This window comes from Anser anser (genome assembly GCF_964211835.1).
Source record: "Anser anser genome assembly, chromosome: 2".
In the NCBI taxonomy this organism is placed as follows: domain Eukaryota; kingdom Metazoa; phylum Chordata; class Aves; order Anseriformes; family Anatidae; genus Anser; species Anser anser.
The window spans coordinates 146,660,675-146,673,365 of NC_139721.1; the positions used below are offsets into that span (position 1 = coordinate 146,660,675).

The following is a 12,691-nucleotide window of genomic DNA, read 5'->3' on the forward strand; positions in this document are numbered from 1 at the left end:
AGGTTGTACTTGTAGATTGACTTAGTGTCTTCCAGGCAAAATAATATCTAAATAGGATAGCAATTAGACAAACGAGCCGTTCTTTTTCTAAAGCTGTTATTATATGTTATGTTTAATATATGACCATGCCCCCATGTCCCATTAAGAACTGCTGTCTTTTGTGCTCTGCAAACCCGGTAGTGTACATAGAGGGCAAGACTAGACTTAGTCCAGTCACTTTTTGATGAGTAAACATTTTGATGGTATATTTTAATGATGTGAGTGGAGAAGCTATCCCGTGAAAGGATGTTAGTAAGAAATAGCCAAAGGGAAAAGCAACTTCTAATGAGATATGAGCAGCTCTGAAACCACAGGGTTTCCCGTCTTAAGCTGATGGATTTGTCACTTCCTCCCTTGGCCCTTTCCCAAATGTAGGTGCCAAATGAAACAAAAACAGTAACTTCAGCTGAAAATCTTCATGGATCATCACAATAATCAAAAATTGCCATGCAGAGCATCAGGAAAGTATCTCCATGAGAATACAAAATTGGTATAAAATGTGAGTATCTCTCTAGAAAAAGGAAAATGTGTTAAATAATAAAAAGGAAGTGTGGCATGTAAAGTCATCAGGAACCTCTGCAGAAATAGGTCTAGGTCCTGTCTCAATCATTAGATGCTAATCCTGAAGTAATTTCTTCTTCATCTAAACAATTCAATTTTGAGACAGGAAACCAGTGGAAAAGTAGAAACTCCTGACACTAAAAAATAACAAATCGTATCCTCGATAATTTCTGTACTTTGGAATATATTTTTTCATGCAGTAATTAGTTGAAATGCGGTGTTATTCTGAAAAGATTTTCAAATGTGAGGATTAAATGATGGTTTGAAAACAAGCAATAGCCATTTCCATTCTAGCACTACACCCAGTAAAACTGAAAGAGCAATGGGAAGGATCTAAACTTTCATGCAGTAGGGCAGAACCTATCCCCTCACGCCTGAGGAAATCTTCCCTTGCGGCATCTTGTCCCTGAAGTCGGCTTCAGGCTTTGCTCCTCTGTGGCCCTGGGTTCTTGCACAGGAGGTGCTGGACTGTGAGCACCACCCAGAGCAGTGGTTTCTCAGTCCACGACAGTAAAAATAAGCTTCACGGAAATATCCCAGATGTACCGGTGACCAGCCCCACTTGTCATGCTATATGGCAGCTTCCCGTGCCCTGCCTGGTCTGTGCTCCAAGCTGTCTGCATCCAGGCCTGGATACCTGTGTACCTGTCCTCACAAATGGCTTCGTCCTGTACTTGGGCAGTACCCGGCTGGACCTCTTTCTCTCCAGACCTCTGCTGAAGCCCAGCATCTTTCCTGCCATCTCTTCTGCCACCTCTTGGACCTCTCAGCTGCCATGGGACATCTTTTTCCAGTTCCAGCTACCCGTAGCTGCTAACTTAGTAGCTGTCTCTCAAACCCAGTAACAGCAGTAAATATTTATACTTTATCAGCATCTTAACTGGTATGTAGGCTATATTAAATTGGGTGCTGTACAAAGTCGAAGGAAAACGGTGTTTGGCTCGACAACAAAAGCTGCAGAAGGTGGGTTCAAGCAGAGTGCCTCGGGGCAGCGTGTGTCAAAGGATGACCGTGCCACACCGCACAACGCTGGCTTTTTAAGTGGGAACTTCAGAGACTTTTGGATACCATAAATTTACAGTTTGTGTTCCTCTCCCCTATTACTGGGTTGCCGTAAAAATCCTGGCCAAATAACTCATACTGCCTACCAAACATTGGTTAAAGAACACCACACATAATATAAGCTTACATAAACTCCTAAGGTTACTGAAGATTCAGCTCCTCCGAACAATAATATTTCGCAGCTCCAAGACCGGAGCATGAACTTCCACAGGAAATACCTCATCACCTTCTGCCCTCAGTATGGGCTGTGTTTCTTTGATGTTACCTCCTCTGAAATGTATAACGACATGTGTGTGTTAGAAAATTCAAATCATTGTATACACTGGAAGAGAGAGTAAAGGAAAGCAAGCATGGGAGAAATGAATCCCAGCGGGGAAGCCGGGACTGGGGCGTGCTGAGATATGGCGATGGTGTGCCTTAGGTTCAGCGCAGGAAGAGCGGAGCAGCTGGGTGACTTGCCAGGATGAAGAAATGGCTTTCTGCTGATATGGGAAGGGAAGCCACAAGGTCTGCCTCCGGGCTTTTTCTTCAACCAGCTTTTGCAATTAAGTAAAGACATTCCTGCTTTAACAGTCGCTGTTAAAAATGAGACATGAATAACAAACTCAAAGGCGTGTACCACAGGCTAACCCCGAGGTGAGGACGGGAGGTAATACTGCTGCAGTACCTCTGCGTGGTCAGTCGTGGCTGAGCGCAGGGCTCCCTAATGGTGACAGTGGTAACTCGAGGGCTTGATAAGCTTCTTGTTATCGGGGAAGTTAGAGAGTGCTATTAGTAATTGTACGTGGACTCTGTGTTTGCCTATAGCACATGTTTGTACAGCCATTTCTGACAGTTAAAGATGTGCTAAGTTTCCTTGACAGAAAACAGACATTTTAATAAAATGGCTGCCATTTAACTAGAAACTCCTGGGCAGAGCTCTATGGGAAACTGTTCCCACGACCTTCTGGGGGAAGTAATGTTTGTCTTTTAACAGGGTTCCATACTGTAAAAGAAAAAAATCCTTGCTCTGCAGTACATAGATTTTTTTTAACACGATCCTAATGACTCAAGTGTGAGGAACTGCATATGCTGTTTTCTGAAATGTATTGCAAGTTACACTCATCTGTGCTTTCAGGAAAAGAGATTTTGCAATAGTCTTTCAGAACAATGAATTTGGAACAATGAAAGACTGAAGCAGGAACTCCTGTAATGCATCTGATTCCATTATATTACATATTTTAATCCTCAAATGACAATCACTTATTGATTTATGCACTCTGTTTAAGTAGCTGACTGCTTGTCTTGTGTATCTGGCACTTCTTACCTCTGCTCTACATGGATTTTGTTTTGGATCATAGCTAAGTTCACATTTAATGTATTTATTTTAATTTGAAGCTTGCTTTACAAAAGCAGCAAAACCAATCACCCATCCGTCTTTATTCACTGCATTCAGTTCATGCTCAAGGGTCTCCAGCTTGGACTGGCTCCTTATCCAACATTGCTGGACTGCTTATAGGCAGCTCATGTCGTTGAGCAATTGTAAGGACAGATTTGTTTACGAGCTGCCCTACCTGGGAGTGCTCCCCAGCGGCAGGACAAGAAGTGCCCAGTGGGAACTAGAGCTGCAAAGGAAGTCACACCATCTGTCCTGAAAGCAAGACACCAGTCAGGGAAAAGGAAGGGATGAAGAGAGGCATTCGTAACAAGCTGATTCGTCATTAATCTTGCAGTCAAACACAGACAACAATAGCTTGTTTTATGAAAAGGTGCTGCTCTTCCAAAGCCTTGCTGGGAGGGAGAACGTGCTGCACGCGGTGAACTCGGGGGGCTGCTTTCGTTGCACCAAAGGGCTTGTGTGGAAACTCCACTTCTTGTTTGTGGTTGGCACAGAAATTAAATATATGTTTAGGAGTAAGAAAAAAGGAGAGAAACGCCACAGAGTCCACCTAGAGTGACCACTCCTGAAATTTCTGGGTTGTTGGTTGACTGCTCTGCATGAACGGGGGTGCCCACACCAGCTCAGGTGCCTGGATGTGAAATGCAAACTACACTTCGAGTGCCTAAACTGCAAAGTAAGAGGAGTCCTAGACAGAAGTTCCTCTAAAGGTTGCTAGCAGCTGCAAATTAAATATCTCTGGGGAGAAAATAAAATAAAATAAAATAAAATAAAATAAAATAAAATAAAATAAAATAAAATAAAATAAAATAAAATAAAATAAAATAAAATAAATAAAAAAGGCCTGTACTCTTCGTACCAAGTCTGCTTACGGAAGGAAGTGAGGCTCACATGGCTGCACTCTCTCTGTCAGACTGCCTTCCTTTCCCACAGACCACATCTTTTCAGCTTGTTGGCTGGTTCAGCCAGGTTGGAGCAGGATAAGGGTCCCAGAGAGGCTCTTCCTTCCTGTTCCATAAAACCCGGCGGCCGCACAGAGGGGAGAGACCCAGACCAGCGTCTCCTCTGGGGAAAAGACCCCATTGCATTCCCAGTAGTTATCCACTCCGTTCGGATTGTCTATTGGCAGATTAGCTTGTGATTATTGGTTCAAGGGGATACCTGATATTTATGCTGCAGAACTTCTCTTATTTTATTCCTGGGTCATGAAGGGGAAGGAAAAGTTCGCTGGACTTCCTAGGGTGACATCAGGCCTCCCAGCTGCTGTTTAAGTTGGATTTTTTTTTTGTTAGAGTTCGATGGGGATCAACCCAGCATTTTAACAAATCTTAACTGTAGAGCAAAGCAAAAACAAAACAGGGCCCTCAATTTTTCATCACTGTCAGACTTTACAGAGTTCACACCTGAAATGAGAATAACTGGGGCTTGAGGCTTTGCCAGTAAAAACACGATAATATTGCAGACTTTGCTTGCAGTGAAGGAAGCCAGGTAGAAGAATGGTATGCATGGGAGAAATTTTCTGGCTGGGTACTTAAATAGCAGACGCTTGCCTCCTGTACTTGATAGCAGGTTTTCTTGCAAAGGTTCAGTGACTGTACAGTGAGTTATCTTGTCCCCGTGTGAAACATGGACATTTTGGTGTACCAAGATGATTTTTACTCCATATTTTCTTGGGAGCTGTGGTGCCCATCACACAGGCAGTGCAGAGGAACAGAGCCGGCATGGCCTACAGCTGGGTCTAAGCACTTTGGGTTATTCAGGTTACCTCTCATGTAAATTGTTGTCATGATAGCATCTGTTCCGATAACATCTTTGACCTGTCAAGGTGCATGCCCTAGAAGGTAGACAAAAGGAATTTGCCCTGTTGAAAATGAGTTCAGAATTTATGGATAGGTAAGAGTAGTAAAAATTGTCATTGGAGTTACTGCAGGTATTACAGGAGAGCTTCTTGAAGAGATGACTGTAGACTGTCAGGCTTCACACAACATGTAGAAGCAATATACACCAAAAATTGTCTGCACATTACTTGTTTTTGTCTTTATTTTGTATTTTAAAAGTATAATGGCAACACAAAAAGATAAAAAACAATATAATTCCAGGCATATACTAGCTTTCAAATAGCTGGCTTTACATTTTGATTTCAACAAACAACATTTCATTAATCGATTCAGCCACTTTCATTGAAAAAAAATGTTGGTAAAAACTTGGAAGTGAATTACCAAGCAGATTGTGCATGGTTAAGGATAATTGTACCAGGGAGTGGTATTAGCTCTGTTTTCAGAGTCATACTCTATAATTTGTTGAAATGCATTACGTTTATCATGTCCTTTCCTTCGTCATATGAAGGAGTGGAAAGAATATTTTCCTTGTCCAAGAAGGCAGGTCTCTACATACAGATAATTTTATAAATTGATTAGAAAAAAAAGTGATGTACTAGAACTGTCTCTAACTACCATCTTGAATAAGAAGACCTGAATTATGTATTGAAGGGCAGTAGCAATGCATACATAAGAGGAAAATGCATTGTCTCTAAGGGAAATACAGTGCCTCTGACAGCCCCTGTAAAAAAAGAATTGTTCACATTTGTGTCTTACAACCGACCAAGTATACAAGCCGTGGTATCAACCACTCCATTGCCAAATATGAACCTCCCTGGCAGCTACTGGTAGCAGGTATTTTCTTGCTGACAGCCACAGCTCCCCCTGATCTGTGCCTGGGGAACACAGGTAGGAGGTGAGGGGCCCGAGGGAGGCCCAGAAGCGGTGGGTTGCAGAGCAGGGAGAGGAGAGCGGGGGGCAAGAGGGATCTTCTGGTGGGCTGAAAGGGGCAGAGAGGCAACAAAGGTGTGGGGAGGCTGTGGGGAGATGAGGTTATGGATGGGGGTGGAAAAGGAAAGCATAAGAGAAAATAAAGGCCACAGCTGAGGAAAAGAGATCCTGTGAACGACTGAAGAAAAAAGGCCAGAATGAAAAGAAAGTGGAAGAACGGCAAAAGAAAGCCAGTGCATGGGGTTGCTCAGTAGCAGCTCATGAATATACCACAAGATGATGTTAACCAGCAGGCCATGTGTAATTCAGCCAGTTAGTCAACCTTCATCCAGTAAAGTCTGACATTTCTCCTGGCTCACCCCCAATGCAGTGCAAATCATAACGTGTGCCAACTGCAGTGCCAAGTAAATATTGGTAGTTATTGGTCTATGGCTTACAGACTCAGGGTCTGTAGAAAGTAACAAACAAAAGGAATTTTGTCATAACAGGTTTCAACTAGCTAGAAGGTTCCTCTCTGCAAAAATATCAGAGAGATTAAAGCCATAAAGGGTTCAAAGACAATGCAATGTATAATATCCAGTGGTGGTGTCATCTGTTCAGCATCAGAGGATGCTTCAGTAGTCTGGTGGCTTTTAAGTCAGTAGTAAACATTGATCTGCAATTTCCATGTAGACAGAGATGTTTTCCAATGACCATCTTAACCACAGACACCAGAAAAGTGTGCAGGCTGCTTCCAGAAGTTGCTGCTGTGTCTATTCTGTGTTAGCTGTCATTCGTCTCCCAGTGCAGGCATTGCAGGAGATTATATGCTCACATGGGATGAAAACACCTGGATGATAGTGGTGGTGCCAAACTAAAAGGAGGGCATGCATTAGGCCCAATCCCCTTACTAGGGCTTATTCCCTTCCAATTAAAGTCTTTCTAAAATTCACCCAGTAGCCTACCACCAGCAGGTATAGTTTTACTATCCGTAATTAGATGTGGTTCACTTGAAACTACTAGCAGCGTACAGCACTGCTGTACAAAAGGAAATTCAGAATTTTCCGAATTCACAGCACATTAGCGTCTCAACGACATTCAGATGAGCCATGACCTCTTCGAGCCTCCATGATACGAAGGCTCATTACACACACTCTATAGCTGCAAAATATCCCCCTCTTCCTTTCCTTTGTCGTGACTCCATTATATTCTTGTGAATAGCTTCATACAGTGAAGAGCTCAGCTGAAGGGAGAGCACTTTCTGTTAGCTGCTTCCCAAAGACATGACCACAGCTGCAGCTGCAGGACAGAGGAAACCTGAGAAACTTTTATCTCATTATTGCTGTAATCAGAATGCTGCCTCTGGATAATACTTCTCTCTCTAATAACGTTTTAGCTTACGCTCTAAGTCTTGCTCTAAGCATGTTTGTAAACTTAAAAGGAGACTTTTGAAAAGGTTAAAAAAAGCTTTGATTACACTCTGAGGTGCCAATAGAGTGCACAGGAAGATTAGACACCCAAAGACAAGAGGCCTGGGGCTTTTATTACATACCTTCACTTCCCTACAAATCCCAATCTACATTTGCTCATATTCATCCAGATGATGCAAACAAGGACTTTGGAATAGATCCTGTCTCCTAGTGTTATGTTTCTATCTGTATTCCCGGGGCTTCACAGTAGCATGGGTGTCCCAGCACCAAAACTGGAGGCAGAAGACACAGAGGGCAGAGCAAATATCGGATTTGCAGCCCAGTTAGACCCCTTTGGTCAGGACTTGCTTGAGTAGACAGCAGTGGACATCACACTTCTGTTGCTTCAGCATAGTTGCTCAGGCTCTCATCATGTTATAAAACATTTCACTCCCAGGATCCAACATGAGAACATCTCACGTCAGAGGGTCACTGTTGGTGTGGTTCATGGCCTAGTACGCTCATATTGATAATATAGGTCAGGACTAAAAGACATGCCTCACCACTTCCAAGTCCCTGTGCAACACCTCGGGATGCAGCAAACCTAGTCTCTACCATTGTTGTAGCCAGAGAAGCCTTTTATTTTATTTTTTCTCCCAGAGAGCAGAACCCTGCTGCTGGCGGTGAAGAGCTGGCCCAAGAGCTGGCCAAAGCATTGGGAGCGTGTGTGTCCCCAAGCCTCCTCTCAGCTGCCGACAGCAGCTCCAGAGCCCTGTGGAGAAAGTAATGAGGCAAGAGCAAAAACAATTAAGACAGTTTTCTTTCAAAATCCAGGTTGAGCTTCAGAGATGGCAGTGAGGAAAAAATAACATAGCAGCTTCCAACTTGCTTGCTGACTGAATATCATGCGGACATCATCGTGACGTGCCAATTTTTTGATTCTAGCTGGTCTTCATTGGATAAGAAAGGTCCTCAGAGGTCCATCCAGAGGACTGGTGCTTTGATAATTTACTCCGTTTTGTTCCCCCAGCTCCCTTCCCTCTGTAATTAGACTGTCGGTCACTACAAAGGATCAAAATTGCCACGTTTAAATACTATTCTCCTTGTGAGAAACTAGCATCTGATCAAAGCTTAACAGCGTGAAATGCATTTCTTGTTTTTGCAGTAAACCTTCATGTCCCTTGTTGTCGATCCAAGTTCATGGAGGCTTATTTTCAAAGCAAATCTCTTGTTTTCATTCCACCGGAGAGCTGTTACAAAGCCAACTATTGTTACCGTAGAATATAACTTTATTTTTTTAGTCTAGCTGTTAGAAGCAAATGGTTTTCATCAGGTAAAAAGTCATTTTATATGTGCCTTATACAGACAAGTCTTGGACACAACAATCAGTTAATGGTTTTTAATTAAATGGAGTGAGACAGGACACTCAACGAGTGACCCAAGGATCGCTTTTGGAGGAAGTTTCTCTCATGACTAATAGTGACTACAAATAAGATGGGGTATTACAATAAAATTCTACTGCTGACAAAAATATTAACAGTAAACGACGACAGAGCTTTCATCTGGGACTAGGAGAACATCTGGAATATATTAAGACTGTAAAATTTCCCTTTAAGTATGGATTGCTAAAGTTAAAACCAGCCACCCAGAAACTATGGCACTCAGAGTAACTCAATATTCTTTTTCATTAAAAATTACTTAAGGAGATTTACATCTTCCCTTGGTTGACATCGTGATGTTCTGCTTGTCCAGACTTTGAGTCCCGAAAATATGTGATGAGAAGGAATGGAGAAAAAAAAATGGTCTTGGATATGTCCTGTGTATGTTCATCTGGGAAAGTGAGCCCAGTTCCAGGCGTCCTGTAATGCAATCAGTCAGATGCTCTTTGCGACCATTCTGTGCAGATACCCACTGCTTATTAATACCATATGTGAATTTGATGCATTATGTATCTAGAGATGCAATATAAGCACCAGATATTGACAGATACAAACAGGAGAGAAGTGGGATGTGCTGGGAGATCATTCTAGAAAACAGGAACGCTTGCCTTAAACAAAAAGGCAGAGCGCTAAAAGAAGGATAAGATTGTAGCAAGGTTCCTATCTCCCATCCTCCTTCCTCCCTGTTGCCAGTTCTTGTGAGACCTCTCACTGCAGTCCTGTCTTAATTTAGACTGTGGGTTCCTGGACACAGAAATTATCCTGTAACTTGTATATATTGCACATAGTACAACATGTCCTCCTCTCAACTGGATCCTCAGCTGGTGTTTAGGAGGCAGCTGCAGCATTAAAAGGGAAGCTGGTTATCTCTGTGGCTCAGCTCCAGAGGTGACATTGGTTTTGGCTACATTGGGAGCTCCCAAAAGCCAAGCCAAGGTCTGTAGAACAAGCTGAGAGACGAGAATTAGGCACTGCTCTCCCTGCCCTTGGCAAACTGTACCAAAACCCACACAGCCTCTCTGAGCAGGCTTCATCCCACCTCCTGGGAGGCCCCAGGTCATGAAGATCCAAGGTAAATGATCCAGGTTCCCTCTGCTGGGAAACAAGGAGAGAGGACTCAGGGAGGTCATTTGCCCCTCCCAAGAGAAGACAGAAGGGGAGTCACCTTCAGAGGTGCCCCTTCTTCTGCACTTGCTCTAATGGGAACAGGAATACTTTGGCAGGACCAGTCACTAAGCAGTGACCTTCCAGCAGCTAACGCTAAGTAAGATGAAGCCCTTCAGTGTGTTCAGAAATCAGCCCTGCCAGGTTTCCTCCCCAAAATATCCCACCCTGCAGAGCTTCCCGGCAGTTTCTGGATGAGACTCAGTGAGATGCACACAGTGAGGCTCAGTGCATGGAGCACGGGAGGCCTCACACCCTCGTTGGTGCAGCAGTGGTAGGTCCTGGTCCCCCTTGGAGCCAAGCACCCCGTGGTGAAAGACATGCACAAATACAGAACAGAAAGATGGTCTAAAATAAAAGCCAACTCACTGGGTGGCCTTGGTAAGCATCTGATGCCTCAGCTGAATATTTATGTATTTATTTCCGCTTATGCATGTTTTGCTCAGAATAGGGCAGGGGTTTTGAATGTCTTCACTATAAACCTTCAGCCCAAATCCCAAAGCTGCAGTAACAACTGGTATTCACAGACTGAAGAACCGCGTTAGAAAAAAAGAGATCACTCTTGTCTCTCCTTCTCCTTGCACCATCCTCCAGCTCTCACTTCCTCTTCCTCCTGACCAGGTACTTGTGTGGCTGAAGTATTTAAAGTAAATTTGAAATAAGATCAACTTTTTCAGAAGTTTTCCAGGGAGCAGGGATTATATCCGCTGAGGTCCTCACAGATCTCCAGCACACTGGATCTGACCTCTGGTGAGACAGTAGCTACTTTTTTGGCATTCAAGAGGGAGTTTTGAAATGCCAGCCTGCAGTGCTAAGAACGACAAATACTCTGTACAAGTCTCCAGCAGGAAAATCTGAACTTCCTGACCTTCCCCACATCTCTTCCTACCAAGAAATTGTCAAAAGTTAACAAAAACAATAAAACACAGAGAGAAAGTCTAATTCTGGAAATGTTATTCAGGGAGGAAGATAGAGAAATACGCTGCCTTGAGCACCAGTCCTCACCATCTGGCCCCATTTCTGGGCATGGCAGTAAGGGGTGGCATGTGTGTGTGCAGGAGACAAAGCAGGGGGCTGGAATAAGCCGCTAATGTCGTCAAATTTTTCTTCCTATCAGTAAGTCGTTGCTCCTAAAGGCAACAAAGGAAACCTGCCAAATACAACAGCTAAAACCAACACCCTGAAAAACATAATATTTAGGGAACGATCTGTGTGGTGGAGCCAGCTAGCGCCAGCTGCCAAGTCTGCGGCCGCCCGAGGCCTGGGGCGCGGGGAGGCCTCCAGGAGAGGGGCCAGGCCCAGGACGACCCCCCTGCTCCTTTATGAGACCTGTGTCCCCCACAGCTGAGGGAGGGTCCCACCGATGTTGTGGGTGGTTCAGCCTTCTTCAAATCAAATGGAGATGGAGATAGATACCAGCATCAGGCCCAGGGTGGGAGGCATGGACTTGTCGAGTGGTGGCTCAGAGAGGGGCTGGGGTTATCACTCCGGCAGCAGCTCTCAGGGTCTTAGCAAGAGCTCAGCGTCAGGCTGGGGCAAAACAGGGGCTCAAGGAAATCTTGGACATGCCAGGGTCTCCTGTTTCTCTTACAGGGAAGACATTCTGCCTGTTGACACAGCCCTGTACAGTGCCATTTCTTTGTCTGCACTTCAGATGTGGAAGTACAACTGAGGGCTCAGACTGGAGCCACAGAATGACCCAAGGGTGGGAAAAAAACTCGTAAGTCTTGAGGAGACAGGATGTGGACACAGAATTCCCTTGCTTTGATGTCCTCCGTGATCATACACTGGGGAGCTAACTTGGGGCTGAAGTGAACCTTTTTTCCCCCACGTCAGAATAACATCACCCCCCTCCCCCAAGGGAAATTTTGCCCTGCCTTTGCCGCTGTATTGCCATTGTCAGGGAATCGGGTGCTGCTGTTAGTGGGGTGAATCCTGCTTCCTGCTGGCAGCAAGCAGCAGCTCCGTTTCCTGAGGATTTAGGTGCTTTTGTCTAACTCATGCCTACGGCCTTGAGTGACAAGTAACCAGGCAAAACTTTACTAAGTGCCTCAGCAGCAGGCAGTTTGATGACCTTTTGCCCTTGAATTCAGTGAAATCCATGGCTTTGGGGCAAAATGGTGTCCCCATCAGCTGCTTCTCTCAGCCAGCCTGGTGTCCTTGGCACAAGGGCCTGCTGAGACGGCTGAGACCGGAGGCCAGGATGTGCGAAACAGTGGTCTGGGATGATGAGTGGGGATGTCTTTAAAAAGATGTGAACTTTGGAGTATGCTAAGCAGCTGTTCTCTGAAGCTGGGCCTGGTGGACGTCAAGCAGAGCATCTGTATATCCAAGGGCCCAGACAGAGTTAATGGTCCCCATTTCATGGGAGCTCTGAAAAGCTCCTGCTCATGGGACAGACCCTGCTGCAGGGTGGCAGCTCCTTCTGCTGAGGATGGTGCTACAGCAGTAACACAGGTCACTGCACCTAAGAAAAAAAAAATACTTGCTTGTTTCTGATGGCTGTCTTAGTCCAGAGAGTCAGAAAGCAGCTTTTACCAACTCCACAGCAAGTTATTCCTAAGGTCTCCTGAATTTCCTGGTATCTGAAGGAATTCGGATGGGAAGGATTCTCTCCATAGCGCTCCCAGGAGCCATTACAATTGTTCCTGGCCTCTCTTCTCCTTGCAGCTGCTGTTCTGCTCACACTCCTGCCTGCCTGCTATTCCTGCGTTCACTTTTATCTTCATGCCAGGCTTGAGCCGTGGCTCCTTGTAACAATATTTCCTCATAAGGCTGTGCTTAAAAAGCACGGAGCTTGTATTTGTTGGTGCTGCGTGGTGGCATGTGAGGCTGCACAAAGGAAAACAAATGTTTGAGATGTTTGCGAAGGTGCTGTCATGAGACAAAACA

The 12,691-nt window shown here is 44.6% G+C and overlaps 1 protein-coding gene across 2 annotated transcripts in view; it reads left to right on the forward strand.

Moving 5' to 3' along the window:
• The window catches only part of LOC310894013 (uncharacterized protein), a 41,909-nt gene that overhangs the window by 4,348 nt on the left and 24,870 nt on the right, over positions 1-12,691 (forward strand). The window lies entirely within an intron of this gene.